This window comes from Dendrobates tinctorius, unplaced genomic scaffold (assembly GCF_039654945.1).
Source record: "Dendrobates tinctorius isolate UK_male_01 unplaced genomic scaffold, ASM3965494v1 ptg000120l, whole genome shotgun sequence".
Classification (NCBI taxonomy): domain Eukaryota; kingdom Metazoa; phylum Chordata; class Amphibia; order Anura; family Dendrobatidae; genus Dendrobates; species Dendrobates tinctorius.
In genome coordinates, this window is record NW_027361788.1 from 35,461,119 (window position 1) to 35,477,394 (window position 16,276).

At 43.8% G+C, this 16,276-nt stretch overlaps 1 long non-coding RNA gene across 1 annotated transcript in view; it reads left to right on the top strand.

Moving 5' to 3' along the window:
• Window positions 1-15,600, top strand: part of LOC141046625 (uncharacterized) — a 34,662-nt gene extending 19,062 nt beyond the window's left edge. The window contains exon 2 of the long non-coding RNA XR_012219623.1: window positions 13,297-15,600. This is a non-coding gene — a long non-coding RNA (uncharacterized lncRNA). The remainder of the gene's footprint in view (window positions 1-13,296) is intronic.
• Window positions 15,601-16,276: the final 676 nt, after the last annotated feature.

Genomic DNA, 16,276 nt, shown 5'->3' on the forward strand with positions numbered 1-16,276 from the left:
TATTTTGGTAAATATACATTTAGGTGGAGATCCCCTTTAAACCGCTCAGAATTCTTGGTCATCCCCAAATAGGACTTGATATGTAGGAGTTTTTCGCCAACGAGAGTGTCTGTGTTTCTGATTTATTATCTCATTAATCTTGCTATTAAGTACAGTAGTTACCCTGGCTGCTAATCCATCCCTGCAGGCCAAGGGTTGGCATGAATCTGGGTAAAACTATTAACATGGCATCGTGCCTGCTCAAACAGAAGCCAGCAAAGACTATATCAGGAAGGATCAATGACTAAAGTCTGTGGTTCTCTTTACACTTCACCCAGCCGCAGCTCCAATCACTCACTGACAGCAAGAAACAAGTGTTTTTACATTTTTTTTTGCGTTTTCAGAAGAAGATTGTTGCATATACAGTAATTGAATGTGCTCATACACCTTCAATAGTAGTCATCCAACAACCATCCCTCTCAAGTTCCCCTCTGCCAGGAACATGCATGTTTGGTTTGGATTCCAGCCCCCCATACACATCAGATGCTCAGTGAGACCCTCCTGTTGGTTCAGTCCCTTTGTGACAACGTTTTATGTCTGCAGTCAAAAGAATTTGGGAGAACTTGTTTCTCTCGGAGGTCTATTGTGCTACATTCCAGGCTTATTTCTTACATCGTAACCAGACAAACGAGTTGGCCATCATTCCAGCCGATGTCACACATTGCTCTGCATGTGTAACAAGGTGGCACGGGGTGGTAGTCATGACCGAGTCTATTAAAACAACAGTCCATAAGCACCCTGGCCCCTTGCACATGAAAAAGACAGGTGCAGTCCCAATCTTGCAGCACGGTCAGGTTGCCTTCTTTCCACGCTTCCTGCAGTCACTGAGAGTGAGGATCCAGGAAAGATACGACAGGCACAGTTCTGATCCAACAGGGTAAACTTTACTGCACATGAAATAATGCTTCCTGCTCTGTCCCTGCAGCTATTTGAGACCAGTCAGTATCAGTGGCTCCCTCCCGAACTGGAGAGCCACAACAGTCTTTCTGATGACTGTCCCAGGGTCCGTTTACACTGCTCGGCAGACTGAGGCAGAGGTCTGTTGCAGCTTTGTCCCGTCGTCCGAGGCACCTTCTGCTCCTAGCCGTAAGAGCATCCTGCCCTGAGCAAGCCTGCCTGGGCTCTGACTGGGAGATAGGAACCTCCTGTCCCTTTGAGGCTGCTGATTCAGCCCCCTTAGTTAACCTCTTATGAGCCCTAATCTAACATTGTGTTGTATATTACAATGCACAATACTAAAACAATATCAGTCATATAAACAGCACAGGAATAACAGTAATACATAGTTTATAGCCAAACCGTCAGGGCACCGCATGGGGCACACATGCCTAGCATACAGGAGAGAGGGAGCAACTGAGGCTCCCCGCCACCTCCTTACACAAGTCTAGACTACAACTGCTGGGAATAGTCAATAGTAGGAGCTAAGGGTGGTTTGCATGTTAGTGACCAGGCAAATTTTTACAATTCTGACCACTGTCCCTTAATGAGGTAATAACTCTGGAACGCTTCCATGGATCCTGGTGATTCTGACATTGTTTTCTCATGACATATTGTACTTCATGCTAGTGGTAAAATTTCTTTGAAATGACTTGCGTTTATTTGGGAAAAAAAATGGAAATTTGGCAAAAATTTTTAAAATTTTAAAATGTTCCAACTTCAAATTTTTATGCCCTTAAATCACAGAGATATTTCACACAAATTACTTAAGTAATATTTCCACATGTCTACTTTACATCAGTACAATTTTGGAGCCAAAATTTTTTTTTGTTAGGAAGTTATAAGGGTTAAAATTTGACCAGCGATTTCTCATTTTTACAACACCATTTTTTTTTTTCAGGGACCACATCACATTTGAAGTCACTTTGAGGGGTCTATATGATAGAAAATACCCAAAAGTGACACCATTCTAAAAACTGCACCCCTGAAGGTGCTCAAAACCACATTCAAGAAGTTTATTAACCCTTCAGGTGCTTCACAGGAATTTTTGTAATGTTTAAAAAAAAATGAACATTTAACTTTTTTTCACAAAAAATTTACTTCAGATCCATTTTTTTTCCAAGGGTAACAGGAGAAATTGGACCACAAGAGTTGTTTTGCAATTTGTCCTGAGTACGCTGATATCCCATATGTACAGGTAAACCACTGTTTGGGCTCATGGCAGAGCTTGGAAGGGAAGGAGCGCCGTTTTACTTTTTCAGCGCAAAATTGTCTGGAATTAAGATCGGAAACCATGTCACATTCGGAGAGCCCCTGATGTGCCTAAACAGTGGAAATCCCCCCACAAGTGACACCATTTTGGAAACTAGACCCCCTAAGGAACTTATCTAGATCTGTGGTGAGCACCCCCAAGTGCTTCACAGAAGTTTATGACGTAAAGCTTTCAAAATAAAAAATCATATTCTTTCCAAAAAAAATGATCTTTTCACCCACCAATTTTCACCCACCAACCCCCAAGTGCTTCACAGAAGTTTATGACGTAAAGCTGTAAAAATAAAAAATCATATTCTTTCCAAAAAAATGATCTTTTCACCCACCAATTTTTTATTTTCCCAAGAGTAACAGAAGAAATTGGACCCCAAGAGTTATTGTGCAATTTGTGCTGAGTACGCTGATACCACACATGTGGGAGTAAACCACTGTTTGGGCGCATGGCAGAGCTCGGAAGGGAAGCAGTGCCAGATTTTACTCTTATGGTTTGCAGGTGCCATGACCCACTGAGAGAGCCCATGAGGTGCCAAAACAGCAGAACCCCCCATAAGTGATCCCATTTTACAAATTATACCTCTCAATGAATTCATCTAGGAGTGCAGTGATCATGTTGATGTAGGGGGGGTGGCGAGGATGGGTAATTAGGTGGTGCTGCTGATGCTGATAGGCGGGGGAGGTGTGCTGATCCAACAGGGCTGGGGGGGGTGACCCACTTCTTGATGCAAACAGACTGGAGACTGAGACAGGAAAGTGCATTCAACAGGCTCGTGTTTTATTCACCAACTTCCTTGACGACTTCCACAAACCATGACAGGACTTTTGGCAATCCCTTTTCACATAGACCTGGGTACCTTCTTTTTCTGTCTGTGTCACCATCGTGGTGTCCTCTGCGGTTCTCCTCACTGTGGCTGCCCTAGGCACTTCCACCACAGCGTTTCCCCGATCAGAGTACACTGTCCCTTAATTCGCCCAGACTGTTTCCGTCTGATGCTTCTGTGTTCCTAGGTCACCCCCTATGACCGTCTCTACTGTCTGGTGCTCTCTGAGGGCTCTCCATTGAGCAGCAGACCCTCCTTACTAGTGAGCTCCCCTGGCTGACTGACTCTTCTGGAAGCTTCCCTCAACCTTTATACTCCCAGCCTAGGTAGCTCCGCCCACTGTCACCTGACAGTCACCTCTGACCAATGAGTAACCTTGACGTGTGGCAGTTATGTAACACTCTCTTCTGTGCTCCCCACTGCCCTCTAATGGTCACTCTCTGTACGGCACCCTCTTCTCTTCTCAGTGCCTCTGTCAGGTCAACCTCTGCGCATTAATGGGATGAATCCACTGCCGTCGTCTCCTCAGACGCAGGATTCGCAGTCTTCTTTTCTCCCTCTGGAGAGCAATAATTGCCAACCGATTGCAGTGAAGATCAAATTCCACACAGAAGCTGTCAATACTCGCAAGAACTCCTTCCAGACTCGCACTAACTCCTTCCATCGCTGCCACTAGCTCTAAAACCTTTCAAAGAAATTGTATTACAACACCCTAGATATATTTCTCCCTAGTTTCCAGTATCCAATCATATTTGGGAGCATTCTCCAAGAGCCAATCATATTTGGGAGCATCCCATTTTGGAGGTGTGGAAAAACGGATCCGCAAGAAAACGGATCTAACGGATGGGAAAAACGGATGGCAACGGATGGGACGGATCCGCTTTTTGACGGATCCGTACAAAAATCCGTATAGCGGATCCGTAAAAAAACGGATCCGGATCATCAGCTGGCATCCGTTTTTACACATTTTTAGCGGATCCGCCATTTTCAAATTTTGGTGGATTTTGACAGATTGCAAAAAACTGAAGTGTGAAACAGGCCTTAGGCTGGTTTCACATTAGCGCATTTTCAGCGCGCGCACGGCCGGGGGTAGCTCCGCCCCCGAGCCGGCTCTCTGCCCGGCGTGCCCGCCCCTTGCTTGTAGCGCCGCCTACTAGCGGACAGCGGCGCCTGCGATCGGCGCACCCTATCTTTAGCATAGGGTGCGCAGATCATGCGCAGGCCGTGCGCTAGTTGCGCTTTGACCTGCGCTGCGCACTTTTGACGGTGCGCCGTGCGCGCCAAAATCCGAAAAGTTTGATTTTGGCGCGCACGGCGCACCGTCAAAAGTGCGCAGCGCAGGTCAAAGCGCAACTAGCGCACGGCCTGCGCACGATCTGCGCACCCTATGCTAAAGATAGGGTGCGCCGATCGCAGGCGCCACTGTCCGCTAGTAGGCGGCGCTACAAGCAAGGGGCGGGCACGCCGGGCAGAGAGCCGGCTCGGGGGCGGAGCTACCCCCGGCCGTGCGCGCGCTGAAAATGCGCTAATGTGAAACCAGCCTTAGTGGTTTATCAGTTGTCACAAGATAAGATTGGTTGTAACTTTTAGGGGAATTTTTTTTTCACTTAAATATATTTGGTGCTTTAAACTCATATTTGCAATTGGATTTCATTAAAAATTTTGCACAGTTTTGCTTTTACGGACTCTGTTTCCCGGCACATTCAACTTTGATATGGCCAGTGGTCATAAATCGGTTGAGAGGAGCTCAGGAAAAACAGATAAAAGAGAAAAAAGTTACAAATTCTGCTGTAATTCAGTCTGATTGAGGTCACTGATGGATTCTCGGTTAACTCATTTTGCAGCCATCAATGGACAATACAAGGCTATAGAATGTACAAGGTGGAAAATTTTTAATGAAACCCAATAGCAAAAATGATTTTTTAGCCCCAAAGACATTAATGTAAAAAGAAAGACAAAAAAAAGTGTCCCCAAAGGTGGACAACCCCTTTAACCCCTCTGTGCCATCCACTGTACTATTCCATCAATGTGACCTGGGACTTAATTCCCAAGGATGGAATAGCACTTTATAGCGATTGGCCGCGCACTCGGGTGGGGTGCGGCCCATCGCGGCAGGGTGTCAGCTGATTCTCACAGTTGACACCCGGCACTAAGTTCCAGGAGAGGTCACAGACTGCTCCCGGCACTTTAACCACGGGAACACTGCGATCAAACAAGATCGCAGCGTTCCAGTGCCAGCAGAGGGGATGACAGCGATCGGCACAAGCAGGGGAGAATGATAATAGCCGTGTTCAGCACCCAGCGCAGGGGAGCAGCGCTTACTGTAACGCTTCTTCCCTGGCGCCGATGCGTGTCACATTGATGACATCCATGTGTGTTATGCATATGCACATGTGCTGGATGTTTTGTGGCCCGTGCTGACATTAAAATAATAATTAAAAAAATAGCTCTCCTTTCCTCCCAAGTCTCTCCTCATGGCTGCCCAATGGTAAAAAAAATTGTGACACACCCATGGTGTCAATGTGGGGAGGTTTACCCGTGGCGTGTTTTCTACACTATACCTGGAATTGAAGGATAACCCTGATAAGTTCTTCAACTACGTGCGCATGAGGCAGGAATTGTTCGAGATATTGGTGGAGCGTGTTGAAGGACAAATCCGGACACCTACATGCGCTTTTCTATATCACCGGCGGAGCGTTTGATGGTGACCCTTCGGTAAGTTATCTACTTTTTAAAATGTTTCAGATTCTGCAGGATTTTATTGTTATGTTATGGCTTGTATTTTGTATTAATTTTACTTCTTACCCTTTTTTTACCAGATTCCTGGCAACTGGAGAATCCTTCACCTCCCTCCATTGCCAGTTCCGGCTTGGGATTTCACCTATTTCTGGAATTATCCAACAGACCTGCCGGGCATTGTGGGATTGTGTACACAAGGAGTACAACCCACAGCCAACACAGGAGAGGTGGCTGGAGAGTGCCGACAAGTTTCAACAAATCTGCCAGTTTCCAAATTGCGTTGGTGCCGTGGATGGGAAGCATATAAGTATTGTGAAACCCATCGGATCTGGATCTGAATTTTACAACTATAAGAAATTCTTCTCCGTTGTACTTATGGCCATTGCAGATGCCAAATGCAAATTTATTGCCGTAGACATTGGTGCATATGGGTGTTCAAATGACTCTCAGGTCTTCAAGATGTCCGCAATGAGCCGTCGTTTGTATGGAGACAATTTTGACTTCCCACCTCCAAGACCACTCCCTGGAACAACAGGCCCACCAATGCCATTTGTGTGCGTTGGTGACCACGCTTTTCAGCTTTCCAAACACCTACTCAAGCCATATGGTAGTCGTGGATTGACACACCGGAAAAAAATATATAACTATCGATTGACCAGAGCACGAAGAGTGGTGGAGTGCGCTTTTTGCATTTTAACTGCCAAATGGAGAGTCCTGTTGACGGCCATAAAAATGAAAACAGAGACTGTGGATGAGGTGGTGAAGCGTGTGTCATCCTGCACAACTTTGAACTTTCAAAGGAACCTGTTTCTATAGAAGAAAATCTTTCTGAAACCACCTTGTGGGATTATCAGCAGCCAACTGTTCGGAGTACTGGGTCAGTGGCAAGAATGAGGGACACTTTTGCAGATTATTTTCTGACACCAGAGGGAAAACTTGACTGGCGAGATGACATGGTATAATTTATTTTTTAATATACCAATTGTGGGTAATAAGTGTTGTGTTTTTTTACCTTTTACACCACTGGTGTACTGTGAAATGTTACCAAGTGTTGGGTTACCAAGCGTTGTGTTACCAAGTGTTGTTTTTTTTTACATTTTACACTGTGAAATGTTACCAAGCGTTGTGTTACCAAGCGTTGTGTTATCAAGTGTTGTGTTACCAAGTGTTGTTTTTTTTTTACCTTGTACACCACTGGTGTACTGTGAAATGTTACCAAGTGTTGTGTTTTGTTTACCTTTTACACCACCGGTGTACTTTGAACCTTTACCAAGAAATAAAGAACAAAAAAGAAACTACACAATAAAGTTCTTTGAAAAAAAACCCATTGTTTATTAGTGGAATTTTTCAAAGTTATTTATTTTAAAACTTTGGGTTTTTTTGTTATAAATTTAACTTTTTTCTGGTTAAATTTTTTAAAACTTTGTTTTTTTTTGGTATATATTTTACACCTTTTTTTGGTATTTTTTTAAAAAAATTTTGTGTAGAATTTTTTTTTTGAACAAACCAAAATTAACATTACAAATGCTGATACTGTTGGGTGGAGATACTATCGGAGGGGTTAACAGGGTTGACCACATCGGGGGGGGGGGTGGAGGACTGGGAAGGGAGTTGGTGAGGATCAGAAGCGGAAGGGGGGTTGAAAACATGAGGTTTGGACGGGAGTGGATGGACAGACGAGGTTTGTGGGTACATGAAGGTGTATGTGGGGGTGGGTATGGTGAGGGCATTTGGGTATAATGCAATGGGGAAGGAAGGTACTGGGAAGAATGGAATGGGGAACTAGAGAAAGGAGAGGGAGTGGTAGGAGGAGGGATGGTTGTATGATGGATGGTGGTGGAAGGATGGACGGGGGAAGGATGGACGGTGGAAGGATAGACAGGGGAAGGATGGACAGAGGGAGGATGGACAGAGGGAGGGAGGATGGACAGGGGGAGGTTGGGATGCTTCTGACAATACTTCCACTAGAGCATTGTGACAGGCTTGCATCACACGCATCTGTTGGTGAGTACTTAAACCTTCCATTTGCCGAACAACGGATTGAAAAAAATATGTCTCGGCGTCTGGTTTGATTCTAAATTCATCTGTTCCATGTATCTTCTGAGTTCCATGATACTTTGATTGATCATGGTCAACCCAGAAGATAAGTGTGGAAACCATGCTGGACAGATGAGTTCAGACTCAAATAGTCAGACAATGTAATCCTTTCCTGACTCCTCAGACGCTGCCGGCCAGAACCAAACGTTGGTCGAGATGTTGCGGCAGTGTCTGAGGGTTGGGGAACAGGGTATAAGTCGTCACCAGCAGCTTCATGTGATGAAGTCTGCCCTGCTGCTGCAGTGCTGGTGGAGGGGATAGAGGGACGAGACAAGAGGGAAGGTAGAGAGGGGTCAGATACCTCGATGTGGTCACAAGGGATCACTCCAGAGGGAGGCAACTCAGATGCAGGCTCCCGAGTGCTGCAGATGGTTCCTAAAAAAAGAAAAAAAATATATTAAAATATATTAAAGATATTGATATTTAATTTAACTGTGCTGAAAAAAAAATGGTTAAACATGTAAACATTTGTACTACAGAAATGGTTTGTGGAATATTTACCTTCTGGACACCATCGTCGACCGGAGGAACCCCAGGGCTCTGTAGTTTTTATACTGGGTTCCCCGGCGTCCTCCCGATCCACTCGGGGCCTGCATCTCCTTGTTGAAGTCCCTCTTGAAGCGATCCCTGAGCGACCGCCACCGTGTGATAACCCTGTCACCTGTGAAGAAAAAAAACAAAGTGTTTAGTATTCAACACTTCACATGCTGGAATATAAGTTACTGAAATTGTAATACTAACGCACTAAATCCCTGGCCCTCGCATTGCGCTCCTCCCAGTTCTCTACAACCGCGGAACACACCTCATCCCAGAGCCGTCGGTTGGTCGGCATGCAAACGGTTTCCCATGTTCCACAGCTGCTCCCGTGTTTCAACCTCATGGATGAGGTCGTCCATGTCTATTTGGAGACCCTCCTCGATTGGTCTCCGGGGAGCACGCTGTGAAACCTGTGAAGAAAAAAAAAAAAAATTACATTCTATTCAAACACATGATGTTCATTACTCAATTATCCAATAGGGTTACTTACCGTTTGCCGACCACCAGAGGCATCACCTCCACGACGCTGGGATGTCCTGGGAGTCGCTCTAGTGCGGGAACCAGATTGTGAAGACTGTAAAAAAAAAAAATTTTGGTTTGGATGGATGCGTAGTTATTGTGTGTGCGCTGTGATGAATGTTTGTTGGGTGTAGCATTATGTATGTCTGTATGTGCTAAACTTACACTCTGCGCGCCCCCTCCTTGCGTCTCTCCACCCTGCATGTCTCCTCCTGCCAGCTCCTCAGCTTCAGCTTCCTGAGAAAACATAATACATGCATATAGGGTTAAAAAAACAAAAAAAAGGAAAAATACGCTAAAACCAAAATTAAGATTAAAAAAAAACCCAAAAAACATTATTTACCTCAGTTCGCTGATGATGTGAGGGGGAGCTGTCAGAAGAAGACATTCCTGCGGCCTGTCTTGCGGTTCTGCTGCGGCCTTCCTGGCTGGATCTGCTGCTGCGGCCTTCCTGGCTGGATCTGCAAGTATAAAGACACTTGTTATGCTACTATACAAAGGATAAAATAAGCTTTCAGGCCTTTATACTTACTGGGAAAACTGAAGTCTTTTCCTAGGCGGTTATATGCTGCGGCCTTCTTGGCTGGATCTGCTGCTGCGGCCTTCCTGGCTGGATCGGCTGCGGTACTTCTGGCTGGATCTGCTGCTGCGGCCTTCCTGACTGGATGTGCAAGTATAAAGACACTTGTTAAGCTACTATACAAAGGATAAAATAAGCTTTCAGGCCTTTATACTTACTGGGAAAACTGAAGGCCTTTCCTAGGCGGTTATATGCTGCGGCCTGTAGGGTTTGTTGCGGTGTGTGGCTGCTTGCGGCTCTGCAGTCCTTTCTCAACTGATCTGCAAGTATAAAAGAAAATTTTAATAACATAGCAAGAAAAAAAAAATCTTCATTGTTATTTATGTGTGTAATTCCCTGAAACTGAGTATACCCACACTTTTAAGTGTTTGCATGTGTGTAAATTCCCTGAGAATCTCTCACTAGACTGTATTCCTCAACTCTCACCAACATTTTAACCAAGTGTTTTCATGTGTAAATTCCCCAACTCTCACCGAGAGTATAACCAAGTCTTTTCATGTGTAAATTCCCCAACTCTCACCGAGAGTATAACCAAGTGTTTTCATGTGTAAATTCCCCAACTCTCACCGAGAGTATAACCAAGTGTTTTCATGTGTAAATTCCCCAACTCTCACCGAGAGTATAACCTAATGTTTTCATGTGTAAATTCCCCAACTCTCACCGAGAGTATAACCTAATGTTTTCATGTGTAAATTCCCCAACTCTCACCGAGAGTATAAAGTGTTTTCAGGTGTAAATTCCCTAACTCTCACTGAGAGTATAACCACACTTGTATACCAAAAACCAACACTGTATGTACCTTTTTTGTACATATACCCATACTTAATTTTACCTGTTTTAAAATAATACTAGTTTTTAAAAAGTTTTTATTACAATTTTTTTGTTTATTTTTTTTTCTACACAAGTAGGAGCTACTCTGCTCTTTATTTGAAATACCACAATAAATGAAAAATAAAAAAACAGTGATATACAAGATAAACACCACATACAACACACAACACAATCACACCACAATTGCAAATATGAAAATGCAATTCAGTACACATGCAACAGAAAAAAAATTAAAATATGATAAAAAAGCATAATAAAAATGCACACACACACAGACATGCAACACTAGGAGGCCACAAACATACATGCAGGAAGGCAGACCACACACAGACACACAGACAGGCCACACACACAGACATGCCCCACACAAATAGTTTAGCACAATTGCAAATATTTAAATAAAATTACAGTAGTATGAAAATAAAATTCAGTGAACATGCAACAGAAAAACAAGTATGAAAAAAAGCATAATAAAAATACACATACACACACATACCACACACACAGACAGGCCACACACACACAGGCCACACACACACACACACACACACACACACAGGCAGACAAGCCACAGACACACAGACATGCCCCACAAAAATAGTTATACTCACACAATTGCAGGCTTTGGCTTGCTAGCAGGCCTCTTCATCCTGTCTTGGTGCTTGGCAGGTGATGTCAGGCAGGCTATCCAGGGGTCTTGCTATCCAGGGGTCTTGCAGCTGGGTAGGCAGGTTTTATAGCTTGCTTGCTTGCTGGCTGGATGGCTCTGTCTCCTTCCTTCAGTCTGGCTGGTGCCGGATGTCTGGGCCCAATGATAATTAGCCCACCTTATATAGTTTTGGGACTGTCTGGAAAAGTATCTTTTTTTCTGAGCATGCTCACTGCGATTTAGCGGATTCCGCAAAATAGCGGATCCCGGCGGATCCGCCGCCCAGAGGCGCCCATTCCACCGCATGGCGGACGACGGCGGATCCGCCGTCGTCCGCCATTTTGACGGCGCAAAAAAACATTGCAAGCTCCGTCCACCTCAGACAGAATCCACCAGCAATTTGGTGGATCCGCCGAATAGCGGACGCAACGGACGACCATCCTCCAAAATCCGCCACTAATGTATCCCAATGGGAAAAAATGGCGGATTCGCCACAAGAAAAGCGGATCCGCCATTTTCAAATTTTGGCGGATTTTGACAGATTGAAAAAAACTGAAGTGTGAAACAGGCCTAAGGCCAACATTACAGCTCCCATAGCGGTTGTCACACATTTTCTAGCTAACTGATTTTAGAATTTTTAGGCTAAGTGCACACATACCGGAACTCTCGCGGAAATTACCGCGAGAATTCCGGAATTCCATTCCACGGGAAAATCGCATTTTAAATTCCTGCGATTTTCCCGCGGAAAAACTAGCATTTTACAAGCGTATTTAGCTTGCAAAATGCTAGCGTTTTCCAAGCGATCTGTAGCATCGCTTGGAGAACTGATTGACAGGTTGGTCACACTCGGCAAACACAGTGTTTGACGAGTGTGACCAACTTTTTACTACTGAGGCCGCCTATGCAGCATCAGTAGTAAAAGATAAAATGTAAAAAAAAAATAAAAAATGGTGTTATTCTTACCTTCCGACGTCCCTTGCATCCGTTCCCAGTAATCCTTTGCGAAAATGCCCGCGTTGACGTCCGATCTCGCGGGATCGCGATGTCTCGCGGTAATTCGCGATGACGTCGCGCGAATGACCGCGAGACTTCGCGATCCCGCGAGAACGGACGCCATCGCGGGCATTTTCGCAAAGGCTTACTGGGACCGGGAGCGTGGAGAGAGGCAGGAAGCCTGCGCGGGACGCCGGAAGGTAAGAATAACAATATTTTTTATTTTAAATTCTATTTTTTACAGGGATATGGTACCCAAAGCCCGGAGGACAGTCTCCTCTCCTCCGGACCGTGGGTACCATCCGCAATTGTTCTGCTTACTTTCCGCATGGTGGGCACAGCCATATGCGGGAAGTAAGCGGAACAATGCATTCCTATGGGTGCGGGATCGCCGCGATTCCGCAAATTAATGAGCATGCTGCGTTTTTTACCGCGAAGCGATTCCGCCGCGGTAAAAACCGCAGCATTAGCACAGAATTGCGGAATCCCATAGGAATGCATGGGATGCTTATTTTTCGCGTTTTCGCGGCAAAATCGTGCGGTTAAAACCGCCGCGAAAACGCGAAAAAAACGCCACGTGTGAACTCAGCCTTATTCTTTTTTCATTTTTTTTTTTAAGGGGAAATGACAGACATTCCTGAGGTCTGTGCTGTAACTTGCCTCTCCGTCTCCTCGTGGCAATGATAATGAGTCCCCTGATTAAGGAAAGTCCTATTTTTAGATTCTTATCATAACATTTTATGCAAACTGATTACTCTTACCGCACACATGGGTCCGTGCCGCAAAGTGGCCTCAGGCACCCGACTATCCTGTAGAATGGATGGGTAGAAAGTGCAATTTCCTTATTGCCAACACTCCCTGAAAGTTATGGATTCTCTCAGAAAAAGGGGAGACTTCCCAGACATTGAGTTGGCAGATATACTGAGGGCACACTGAGCCTCCCACAGAGCACTTCAAGGTTTCTTGTGCGTAACAATCAGGATGTTCCGTCTCATGACAAATCTCTGGTGCCCAAATGTACATTTAGGGGACATGAAGAAGGATTGAAGGGGGCGTAAAAGAGACATGGCTATTGAGAAACATGTCCCCTTGTAAAGGAATCCTTCCTATAAATTATACCCCAAGGCATGTGCTGACACCCCAAGTTACAAGGTTCCATTGTGTGACACACTGAAATGCTCTTACAATATTGTTGTCTTTCTATGGGTACAAATAGCAATATGGGTCTATCATATTGTCCGCACTGTTCCCCTTTAAGCTTAGTTTCTTATATTTTGTCTCCTCAGATGCAGACAAGATGGCACACAACCGCCACCATATCCCGAATACAGAATCTGAGAAGGTTCACCAAGTAGTCAATCAAGAAGGATATCCAAACCCTTCTCCATCAAGAGCCTTGACTCCTGAAGACTCAGATTTCTTTCCTTCCATCAGTCTGGCCGCTGCACTGCTCCTTATTTTCGTCTCTGTCCTTCCTTTGTTGTCCCAGACTGGCACGGCCTTTGTTCCTTTCAGAAAATTAGGTAATTTTTCCAGAAATGAGGTTCTTTTCCATCCCCTCCTCTACATCCAGCCTCGGTCTACCCAGCAGACTTTAGAGACATTAGACAAGAGCCAAGAGGAGACCATCACTGTGTTGGCTGTGGCCAAGGAACATGCAACCCAGACTCTTGTGTGCTTCTCCAAGAATGTAGTTGCTCTTCTATCAAGGCAAAGCCAAGGTCATTCTGTCATTAGACAAGTCACAAAAGTCCAAACCCACAGAGACATGAGGAACAGTAGTAACATAAGAACCTCAGGGATCTTTTCTGTGTCAGTCATAACTCAGAGACGTGGACACTTCCCATACTGCACAATACTAAGACCTACTACAAGCCTTGTGTCTGGCAACGTCTATCTAACGGAGATAACACCTCAAGAAAAAGAGGTGCCCATGAGGACAGAATCCTCCATCATAGCCCAGGAACTACTAAAACTTGTGTGTAAAACTGAACAAGTCCCAGATACATTTAAAGTCAAGGGAAATCATGTGAAAGTCATTCATGTAGTAGGTGATCCCTACTTAGAGAGTGGCATTGTATGTTGACTTATAACCCAACAGACTTTGTCTGGCCATCTGATGTGGTGAGGCTCATCGTATGATTGCTCTATCTAAGATACACTGTGTGGACATTATTTTATCCCATGTGTAGAAAGAGTTTTCCAGAGAACCTGAATGTTCTAGAACATGAGAAGAACTGAACCTTGATGGAAATTATCTGATTGGACAACCTCAGCAATGGGACTTGTGATGATCATGGTCAATTTAATGTGCACCATACATCTATAGACAAGTATGCTACATGTTGGAGCCCTAACCTTAATTTCAGGGGTCCATGGGGGGAAGGGAATCAAGCCAAGAAATGATCTGAGTCATAACATTAAGTGCAACTTTTCACTGTTGTATTGCTGTGAGGTTTCTGACACAGGATACTGTTGTCATCTCCCTGTGCAGATTATTTTCCTCTAGGGTCAGGAAAAAGAGAACACTGTCCTTGATACTTTGTACTCAGTAGATTTAATTAAAAATGAATTAATTCTTCACTCTTTCTTATAATTGATCATTCCAGGAATTAATCTTCTGACCTGGAATGCAAAAGAAAGAAACACTGACAATGGGGCAAAGGCTGCTCTGACATCTATATGAGAGGTTTTTTTCTGCCCAAAGATCAAAATAATATTCTTCTTCCTTAAAGGCATACTGTACTGGTACATACAGATACATATCTATACACCAGTTAATTAAAGTAAAAGAAAAAAGTAGAAAAATCAGATTTTTTTCCCCATAAAGTTACTGTACTTAAAATAATGGTGCAAAAGCAATTAAAATCATGTTTTTACATAAAACTATAAATGACATAGGCATATTTGGTATCTTCGAAATTGTAGCAACCTGTACAATATTTTGAACACTTTATTTACCGTGATCGGTAGGTACCTTTAATAAAAATTGGCAGTTTAATTTTCTTTTTCTGCACTTCACCCAAAAAAAGTTAATATAAATTCAACACTTACTTAAGTGCATGTGAAAATGGTGCCTAAAAAACCTACATCTTATGAGCTATAAGAGATGAGGGGCCAGTATTGTGCCAGTACCCCCTGGTGGTCACATCGGCACACAAACTTGAAATGAATAATTTATCCTGTAGTTGGAACGCCCTCTAGGGTCGGTTTTCTAATAGTGCACTGAAAAGCAGCATTACCCAATATTTATAAGAAATTCTGATTCACATCCACATAGATTTGTTTTAAATCAAGCAATGTATAAACTAGGAAAGGTTAGTAAATATGAAAATGACTGACTACTGCTCTTTCCAATTTTACACCAAATAAACACTACAAAAATGAAAAAAAAATTGTCACCATAGCCCGGGACTCATAACTAACAGCGCTACTCAGGATGAACACAATGGATAAATCCCTTTGTCTATATTGGATTGGGTATTTCTTTTACTTAGCTGTGTAGATGATTACATAGTTGATTCTGGTAATTCCTGTTCATATTTTTCATGTATTATATTTGCGATAATAAACCGCTTTTATTTTTAATACATATTCTATATTTCTGTTCACTGGCAGCAAGCTGAGAATTTGAAAAAGGTAATTTTTTACTATGCATTGATTAAAATAGACTGTACTTTCCAAAAACTTTGCAAAAAATTGCCTGCACTATTGATTTATGCAATGTCTTATCAGATACATCAACTTCTTTCCTCACTTATCAGACACTTCTTCCTCTCCCCCCTGCCTCCTAAACTCACTATGAAAAAGCAGCTCAAGTCTCTTTTGCTTAGAGTAGACAGACTGTAGGTGTTATGTGACCCATCGTATTATCCCCTATGGAAAGGGAAGAAGGAGTGAGCAACAGGGAAAAGGGAACAGATGGAGACAGACAGATAAACATGGTGCAGAGCTTTGTAACAAGTGACTTGCCTCGCATCAGAGGTTGATTCAGATCAAGACAGCTCAGCTCTGCTGTATAATGTCCTCCATGTTGTTGCAGCTTGTCTCTGTAAGCTAAAAAGTGACTGAAGAGCAAGAACTTCCATCTCTGTGCTGTGTATGGGTGATATCGCTATGGCAAGTCTCCTGTCTGGCTCCAGCAAATAGTGGATTGCAAATTACAGGTAGATGCTGCAAAGGGGAAAACTGGTGAGAATGATGAGCTCCAACCTTTACTACAGAGTTTCCGCTCTGATGGAATAGTGAAGGTGCAGCCCATCCATG